The 10,310-nt window shown below is 40.6% G+C and overlaps 1 long non-coding RNA gene across 2 annotated transcripts in view; it reads left to right on the plus strand.

Annotated features, from left to right (window-relative positions):
• LOC122069881 overlaps positions 1 to 1,402 on the plus strand; it is a 7,235-nt gene extending 5,833 nt beyond the window's left edge. For both annotated transcript variants that reach the window (XR_006137579.1, XR_006137578.1), the window contains one exon: positions 1,276 to 1,402. This is a non-coding gene — a long non-coding RNA (uncharacterized LOC122069881). The remainder of the gene's footprint in view (positions 1 to 1,275) is intronic.
• Positions 1,403 to 10,310: the final 8,908 nt, after the last annotated feature.

Raw genomic sequence — 10,310 nt, forward strand, 5'->3', positions numbered from 1 at the left:
CCTCAACACTTCTGGAATGACTATAGGGTATAATGGAATTTTTTAAATTATAATTTCTATATAATTGTGTTTTTTTTTCTTACTTACAACATAAGCACATTGACATTGTCCTTTATATTGCTAAAAAAAAGAACAAAAGTATTGGAAGGAACATAGTGTGCTCCAAATTCACCTTGAAGTTGGAGCTTTGCTAAGGAAAGAGATGGCAACTGGGAATGATTCAACAGTCCCCTCTGAAGCAGCCACTGAAGTTATGATGGACGTGACAGGTACTCAGGTTGAGGGAATAGGGAACAATGATGGTGTTGACTATGAACCTATTGAAGAAGAAGAAAGTGTTCCTTCCACTCCCATTGGTAGTACCAGCCGTTCTCGAGGAAGACCTCGTGGGTCCGTCAATAGTGGTAGAGAAAAGAGGAAGAAGGGAACAGCTGAAAAGGTGGTAAGTCCATTGAAATTGATTGCTAACTCAACCGAGAAGATGGTAATGAGTGAATCTCAGTTTGAATTTGGGAGAGCCATTATAGATGTTGTTGATGCCATTCCAGACCTCAATTTTCAACAAAAGTTTAAGGCCAAGGAATATTTCATGGCCAAGAGGAATTCTGCCATTATCTTCTTAGAAACAAGAGTAGAAGATAGGCGAAATCTGCTTGAGATGTACTTGCCAGAGATTGAGAAGAATTGAGGTGATAAAAGTGTTTGGACATTCTACGACAATGGTTTTATTGAATAGAAAATGCATCTATTTGGTTGATGTAACTTTTGGTTTATGTTAAGTCTGTGACAATGGTGGCAAGTCTTAAGAAATATTAAGACAATGGTTCTTTCTATGTTCCTCTCTGAATGATTTCAAGGTTTAAATATGGACAACATCATTCTTATTTGTCACAATATTTTGGGTTCTTTGGTATGGTATAAATAGGAAGCGCATAGGTGACCCAGATTACTCCATTGAGAAAATTGGTGAGAGAGAGCAGAAATGGCATGTATTTAACACTCTTTGTCCTTATATCCTTCTTCATGATAAGTGATGGAGACAGGTGTATGCAACAATTGAAGAACACAGATGAGGTGAATCTTGATCACATTTTTTTTCTTTTATTTATTTCCTTTCCCACCATTGTATATCAGTTTCAATTCCTGTTTAAGAGGTATAAAATTTGTGCCATTGAAGTCTCCTATTTTTTGTCCATCACACTCAGATAGGGGGCGTACTTAATAGTATTTTCTATGCATATTTCCTCTCTTGAAAATGTTTGTGTTAACTTACAGATGACATCGAATATGTCCGCTTGTGCTATTGCAAAGTGTGATTACTGTGGAAAAGGTTGCTCGGTTTTCACTTCTAAGTCAGGGTCACATGTTGGAAGGAAATTTTTTAAATGTTCAATGAATTGCCCCTTCTTCATGTGGGTTGATCATCTTAAGATGTGTGAGTGTGGGAACGGTCAGTGTAAGGTCAGAACTGTGAAAACAAGTGCAAATTATGGTCGATATTTTTGGTGCTGTCCACAATCAACTACGGTATGAATTTCTTAAATTTTTTGTTTAATTTAATTTTATTTTTTTTCAAATGTTTAAGATTTGAATGTTTATTTCCTTGTATTCTTATAAGATGATTATATTTGCTTTATAGGTTGAAAACAAAGATTGTGGAATGTTCAAATGGATATCAAGTTCAAGCCCAAGTTGTGATACTTACCAGACTCCACCTAGGTCCCTATGCTCAGAAACATCAACTTTATCATCTCCTTCCCCTTCATCAGACTATATCAAAAGATACTTGAACGGTACAATAAAAGAATCTGAGGGTCATATGAGGATGTTGAGAGATGTTCTTGACGTAGTCAAGAAGCTTGATTTAAACAAAAATGTAGGATGAACCTTTTTGGAATTTTTTGGAAAGAAAAGTCCGAAGCCATTGTAATGATATTGAGTTCATTATACATTTTTTTTTTTGTTTGATAGAAAGACTTAATTAGCATTTACTAGTACCTGGATGAACTCAGTACTATATTATACGTTTACATGCTTCTTCTCTCATTTGGTCCTAAGGACCTATATTACTTGTATAAGTCATTGGAGACTATTGTTTCTACCCACTTTGAAGCATATCTATCTCCATAAACCAAATCATGCGCTGGTTTGGGCAATTTTCAGATCTGAAGTATATGATACACGATACCTATTTCGATTACATGAACTACAATACAATCATGCCTTGTAATGTTCTTCTTTTTGTCCTCTTCAATTTACAAAAAAAATAAAAAATAAAAAATAAAAAAATAAATTACTGCACTACACTATTAGACTTAATAGTTCACGAGTTCCACTCTTTTTTTTTCACATATTACCATAAAAAAGAAAAGGAAAAAAATTAAAAATAAAGTACATGTGTGGAACAAATTTTAGTTTTTGGTTTTGTTTTTGGGATTTTTTTTTCCAACAGAACATGGGTTCAAAGACTCAAAGGTAACCAAACAGTTTTACACTCAGAATCAATGGCCAGAATCAGGGTAACCAAACAGTTTTCACTCAGAATCAAGTGACAGAATCAGGGTAACCAAACAGTTTTCCACTTAGAATCAAGTGATAGAATCAGGGTAACCAAACAGTTTTTTTACCAAAAGGAAATTATTCCAAAGAAACTCATTCATATGAGTTAGATCCAGAATCCAGAATCCCTGGGATCTAGTCTGATGGATAATTCGAACCAAACGCCCCCTAAAGGATTCCTCCTCCACCCCATCTGCTACCTCTGTCACCCCTGTGCCCTCGGATTCCACTCACCTCATGCTAAACCCTCTTGCCCTAAGCTTCTTACCCATGGACGATACCTTAGAAGGTACTCCATCGTCTCTTGGGTCCTCTTAGTCCCCTTCTGAGAATCATTATGTCTTTGTTCCTTTGGCTGCTCTGGGCGCCATGCCTATATGAAACCTTAGAAGGTTCCCTGTCGGCTCTTGGGTCCTCTTAGGCCCCTCTTGAGAACACTGCTACTGCTTTGGGCCTCCCGCCTGGCTCCTCCCTGTGCAAGCCTCCATTGAAGCAATCACTACTGCTACCAGTCCTGCAAAAAAAGGAACTGCGCTGAGAAAACCCAGATCCACTCGATCTCTTTGGCTCTCTAAAGGAGTTGCTCTTTCTGCTTTGACTCCCTCCCCTTCCTTGCCCCTCCTCAAGGCATACCATCGTAGGCATAAACCCCTCCCATCCATGCTATTCGAAGCACCCATCTTCTCCGCTCCTTTGAGTAATCAATGCCCATCCCCTCTGTTTATAAATGATCCCTTGGACCATTTGGAATGTGTGTGGCCTCAATTACCCGACAAAGCATGCCTCCATCTGCTCTACAAAATCTTCCCATGCTTCTATTGCCTTCTTGAGATCCGTATCCTTTAGAGCAATGCCTCCCGCATTACCTCTTCTATTGCCCCTTCCTGGTCCTTTCTCTCCAATATGCTCACTGTCCTAATAGGCATATTTGGGTTCTTTGGAATACCCTTCTTCTTAATGTCTTTGTGATCTCCTCCTCTTCCCAAACTATCTACCTCTCCATTTCCTCCCTCTTTGGCCTCTCCTGTTGTTTCTTCACTATCACTATCATCTACATTCCTAATAGAGGTCAAGATAGGCTCTCCCTCTACGTGCCATTATCCCTTCCATTGACCTCTATGCTTGGGGCTTGGCTAGGGATAAATCATACATTCCTTTGTAGAAAGAAGGTACGGATTCTCTTTTTGACTTCAGGCCCATCTCTCTGTGCAATCTCTTGTAGAAATTTTATTGCGAAAATCTTGGCCAATAGAATCCAGTGGGTTATTAACTTCCTCGTCAGTACGAACCAATCAGTAATATTGGAAAAAGTATTGCTGATAACATCATCCTTTGTCATGAGACTATCAATGATTTTGACCGTAAATCCCATTCCCCTGCTGCCCTTCTCAAGATTGATATCCACAAATTTGGACTCCACCCGTTGGGATTTTATTTCCAGAGTTTTTCTCTATATGTCCTTTCCGCTTGCATTCGTCCATTGGATCCTTTCCTACATTTCTTCCCCATCCTCCGTTTCGATAAATGGTAGCCCAGCTAGCTACTTTCCATCCTCGGTGGATATCAAACAAGGTTGTCCCCTCTCCCCCTTCCTCTTCTCTATTGCACTCGTAGTGCTGTTGTTACACCCATGCCCTGACTCGGTCTAATTTGAACTATTGTGATAGGTCTCGGACCGGAGATCAGAAGCACGACCGGGTTTTGGCTCACGGTCGCCCATTGCCAAAGGGGAGAGATGACCCCAAGTGTTCGTGCATCACATGCTAGTCTAATTGGAGGGGATTCGTACCTTTCGATCCCAGGAGGTAAGTGACCCGACTCCTCACACATAAGTCCAGGCATGTATTGAAGTTGTCGAAAGGCCTTGAGCATGGCCGAGGGCAACTACCCGTGCAAGACCAGCCATGGGACACCAAGCAGTCAAGACAGCAAGTCTTGACCACCGAAAATATGCCACCGGATCCATCGGGCCTGAATCCGATGGGCTATTTTCGGTGAACATACAGGCTGCTGTCATGGTGTCGATGCTTATGGGTCCTGCCACTCATGTCGTAAATAGTCTCAGATGATCCCAAATCATACCCCATACTTTACTCATGACGTGAATGCATTTTGAACCTAAGTGGACAGGTTCTCGGCCTCCAAAAGCATAATAACTCGATTGGTCAGAATAGGTTCAACCAAACAGACCCTAAGGTCCATTTCAACTTATAAGTTCGAAATGAAGAATTCTCATTTCTATTGTGTCCAAAGTAAGGAAGGAGAGAAAAAGGAGAAGAAGGAAGAAAAAGAAGGAGAAGAAGAAGGAGAAGGCTTACCTTGGTGTTGGCTGTCGCCAAGTTGTCGGAATCACTGCCGAAGGTAAGTACACTCACTTCCACCACTCTCTCTCTTCATTTTGACCTAGAAAAAGCTAGCTATGGATGGAATCTTAGTGTACAAACCATGTTAAGGTCATAAAATGCGCGTTCTACCCTCCCGGTGTTGTTGCTGAGCTCGAACCAAGCCCGGTGAGCTCCGACAACATGTATTGCCAAAAGAAAAACTAGGGTTTCTATCATTCGATCAATGTATCTCCCAAACGGCTCAGTAGAAATGGATTTTATTGGCTTAAAATGATACTGAGAACATCCCCTACAAACTCCATAGAACAAATCCTGAAGACCAAGCCCAAGCTAGAAAGCCCCAAAATGGGTGGACTGTCCTGAACCACCATGAGAAACAACCCATCAGATCCACTGGGTCTGCTTCCGGTGGCATATTTCCAGTGGACCACTGAGCCTTAGGAGCTCTCTGTTAGTTCCACCAGAAACAGGATTGATATTTTCGATGGAAATTCCCTATTTCTGGTGGGTGTTTCCGGTGACATTACTGTCACTGATGGATTTTGTCTGTACCCTTTGGGGGTGATCCATGTGGATCCCTCCCGATATTTTTGACACGTACTGATGTACGACTGTCCTTGTGTCTAGGACAGTGACATGCATGAACCCCGAGATTGAAATTGAGTGGATTGATCAGTGGCCTTATCTGAACCCTAACACAAGCAGAGATCAACAAGGTGAGGGGTGGTTGGTTTATTTTGGATTGTTTAATTATTATAGAATTGTTCACATGCGTAGATATGATATGCTTAATTATATTGCTCACATGATAAGGGTGGTTATTATATGTTACATTTTTATGGATTTCATACGAACTATTCATTTATATGAATGACAGGATCCGGTGTGGCCGATGTGGTATCGGTACCATGATCGTCGTGTGTTTGGTTGTGTGTGAGACGGAATCCGATGTGGCCGAGGTGGTACCAGTGCTGTGATTGCCATGTGTATGTTGCATTCATGCATTGATTATGCGCATTAGAGTTAATTATAGTCGTGGGTTACACCTTGTGGTCAAGGTCTCGCTGGTATCGTGTACCTCGGGACTGCATCTGGAAATAGATACGCTTCGTGGCTGATGATTGGTACTGGTGTCGTGTAGTCCATACTCAACTGTGATATGTATACTAGATTAAGTAAACGGTCTAGAGTTTCACTTTGTGGCCAAGGTCTCGCTGGTATCGTGTACCCGGGATTGTATTTGGAGATGGATTACACTTTATGGCCAAGGTCATGCCGGTATCATGTAATTCATATTAACTGTATCACTATGAAGGCATGTAGCATATATGTGGTTATGTATCACTCCCTATGCTACAAACCCTTGCCAATAGGAGTTGAGGTGTTAAATAACCTATTGTGGTATGTTCGATGTGCCTTTCTAGAATGTCACATCCACGGTATGATGTGATTGTAGTAAGAGGTGAGAACCTGTCCGACATGGCCGATGTATTACTGGTGTCGTGACTACCAGGAGGGGGTTATCAGGGGTTTACTGGGTGACCCATGGACGTATATAGGGACTGGCAAGCTTCTATTCATTGCTAGGGTTTGTATCCTTGCGTAGTTGATGGCGTTCCGAGGCAAAGGATATAGCCTAATGCGTTGTAGTAGCATTTACCAGACTTAGTTTGTATTGTTAGGTGGATAATAAATAAATAAACAGCATCATGAGCATCATGGACTATGTGTTTAATTTTCGCTATCATGCATCACGAATTATTATTACTACTATCTTGCTTGGATGTGCTTAACCCCACCCCTCACTAAGCGGGTTGGAAAGGTCACCCCACATATACACACTTTTTAGATGATGCTGCAGGCACAGTTGTGCTTTTGGCTAGTGACTCTTTTTCCTCCGGACCTGAGTACGGAGTGAGCGACTGGTGGATGCCGGAAGCAGAGGAGCATGGCCAGGATTGTGCTTGTGACTTTTGTGCATATGTGGCGCCATGAGGTGTTCGGAGTATTTTTGATTATGTTGATACAGGTCTATGAATATTATGTTTTAAACTTGATATGTATAAATCTTGAAGGATTGTAAACAGAATAACTTGGTTAACTATATTATGTTTATCATTAGATAATTTCCCCATTTATATCTGATGGTTTCACTATTATACTCTGATTCCGCTGCTTTTGGTTGGTTGTGATGTGAGATTGTGAAATGTTAAGGTACTGCTATCAGCGATCTTGATAGGTTTGTAAGACAGGTATGTGTCTTACTCACACCGCTGGTATTCCTAATGGTAAGTTGAGTCTACTGGAATTGGGGTGTGACAGCTGTCGCACTCCATCCAATCCTCCACTGTTCTCCATCTCATCTTCCCTATTCCTAAGAGCAAACCCCTTCACCTCACCCACCTTGCCTTTATGGATGACCTCATGATCTTCTCCAAGGTGGACCCCACTTCGATATCTTACATTATGTCCTCCCTCCGTCTCTTTGAATCCCTCTCTTGTGGTCGCATCAGTATCCTTAAATCCAACCTTTTCCTTTTTGGAGTTTCGGATCCTATCAAATCCTGTCTTCTCCAAATCACAGGCTTCTCCTTAGGCTCCTTCCTTGTCAAATACCTTGGCCTTCCCCTCATCACTTCTAGGCTCTCTGCACATTACTGCTCTCCTATCCTTGACTTGTTGAGGAAAAAGCTTCAGCTCTGGAAAGGTGAGCTCCTCTCTTATTCAAAGCGTCCTTATCTGATTTTCTGTCCAATCCATGTAACTCTATTGGACCAGTATCTTCATGTTTCCTGCTTCCACAGAGTCTTCTTTGCTCCTTCCTTTGGAAGGGCTCGGACTCCTCAAAATTCCTTTACCCTTTGAGCTAGGAAAAAGTTTGCCTTCCCAAATCAGAGGGAGGGCTTAGCTTAAGAAGAATCAATGAGGCCAATTATGCGGGTATCCTAAATCTCATCTGGAAGATTGCCTAAAAAAACAACAGTATCTGAGTTTCTTGGGTTTACTCTTCTCTCCTCGAGAATAACTCTATCTAGATTATTTCTCCCTCTTCGGATGACTCTTGGATTTGGCGTAAAATCCTCTCCTCCAGACCCAAAGCCCTAGGTGCCATCTCTTACTCCATTGGCAACGGGGCCAAGACATCTCTCTGGTTGGACCCTTGGCACACTTCGGGCATCCTCTAACCTTTGGTAATCCCTAGGATTATCTACTCCTAGCCTGAGTCGAACTGCCAAAGTTTCCTCCATCATCTCTCTCGGCATTAGGACCCCCTATTCCTCTTCCCCCCTTGTGGATCACTGGGCCTCCCTCCCATTCCCCTAGGCCACAGAGGAAGGGAAGACAATGTTGCGTGGACCCCATCCAACTTGGGACAATTTTCAAAAGCTTTTACTTGAATGAAAAAAGCTTTTGTTGCTGATTCTATTGATTTCAGACCAAGACTTCTGTGCGATTCAGAAGTGAAGGCCTCGTGGATTCTAGGTTAGGCTCTAGTCGGATTCCAAGCCTGCAATTCAAGTTAATTCCTGAATTGCACTTTCTCTGTTATCTCTACTCCATTCTCTCTCAATTATAAGGTCAGAATTTCAAATTTTCCTTAGCCTGTATTTTCTATTTCTACTAGAAAATTTCAGATACAACCATATAAGTATGAGCTTAATTAAAATTTAAGTTATTACATTATTCATCAAGACACCACACGTCACAGATATGTATGAAATTTAGTGTAGCAGAAGTTAAAGAAGCCTGGAGAAAGATGAAAGTAGGCAAGACATCAGGCCCAGATGAGGTCCCAATAGAAGCGTTAAAGAGCTTAGGAGTATGTGGGGTATCTTTGTTGACCAATCTGTTTAACAAGATTATGAACATAAGGAAAATTCCAAATGAATGGAGGAGAAGCATTGTAGTTCTGATCTACAAAAATAAAAGTGATATCCAGAGCTGCAATAACTAAAGAAGCATAAATTAATGAGTTATACTATGAAATTATAGGAGAAGGTTATTGAAGCTTACCTGAGAAGAAAATATATCAGAGAACCAATTTGGCTTTATGCTTGGTAGATCCATTACATAAGCTATTTACCTATTGAGGAGGCTCATGGAGGGATATAAAGCATACAAGAAGGATCTCCATATGGTCTTTATTGACTTGAAAAAAGCCTATGACAGGGTTCCTAAATATTTCTTCCAACATGTTTAATGTACTACTGTGTTGAAAAGATCAAAACAGTACCAGAATAGAATCTTTTCTCAGAGAATAAAATAAATCTAGATTTGGAGAATAGTTGTTAAGGGCAAATCAGGTGGATAGGTTAATGATAAAAAATAAGGTTCAACAAACATAAGGTAGAATACTTGCTAAAAATTTGTAATGCATGTGGTGATGGGATAATAAGGACAATAAAATAAAACAACAACAAAGATAACACTCCGGGTTCACACCATAAGGTGGTTCAGTTGGATCAAACACCAACCTACCTTCATCGCACTCAAGGGGTTCCTTGATCAAAACACAAGGGTTCTTCAATGGAGAAGAAGGTTGCAAATGCTAAGCTTTGTTTTAGAAATTGTGGGTTGAGATAGAATGCCTCCCACATATTACTTTTATAGACTTCCAAAGATTAGAGTTAAGAGTTGGATGAGAAAGTTCCCACCTACCCTAAAACAAAGACCACTTACAAGAGTAGAAAGTCCTCATCTATAAAAGTTGGAATAGGAAAGTCTTCTCCTACTAACTACTAAAGGTGGAAAAATCCTCACTTACAAAAATAAATTGATTCCCCCCTTTCTAGAAGAGTAAAATGGTAAAAGTAAAAGTAACTTCTAAACACTTAAATTAACCCTACATGGTCCAACAGGGACCATGGTTCAATTGGACTAAATCAAGACTTAAAAGCGTGAAATAAAAACTAAGATGGGAATGAAAAATCATCAACATGGTAAGGCCACATCTTGGCTACTCTTGGCCTTCTTTCTACAGATGTAGGTCTTCAGATTTGCATCAATGTTCTTGCGAGGAGAGAGGTGTCGAGTAATATGAAGATGCAATTAAAAATATGTATGAGGACATAGTGATGTATGAGATCTGTCGGAGGTTAAGGCGATGAATTGCCAATTATGATTGGCTTATATTAGGGATCGGCTTTAAGCCCTTATTTGTTTGCACTTATAATGAATGAGATAACCAATGGCATTCAAGACGAGGTCCCATGGTGTATGCTCCTTGCCAATATCGTTTTGGTGGCTGAGACTAAGTTAGAGCTATGGAGATCAACCTTGGAAGCATAAGGTTCTAAGATTAGTAGATCGAAGACAAAATATGTGATGCGTAACTTTAGTCACACTATGATTGATAATGATATGTTGAAAATTGAGGAGAGATACCGCAAAGTGATATCTGGGGTC

This window comes from Macadamia integrifolia, unplaced genomic scaffold (assembly GCF_013358625.1).
Source record: "Macadamia integrifolia cultivar HAES 741 unplaced genomic scaffold, SCU_Mint_v3 scaffold750, whole genome shotgun sequence".
In the NCBI taxonomy this organism is placed as follows: Eukaryota; Viridiplantae; Streptophyta; class Magnoliopsida; order Proteales; family Proteaceae; genus Macadamia; species Macadamia integrifolia.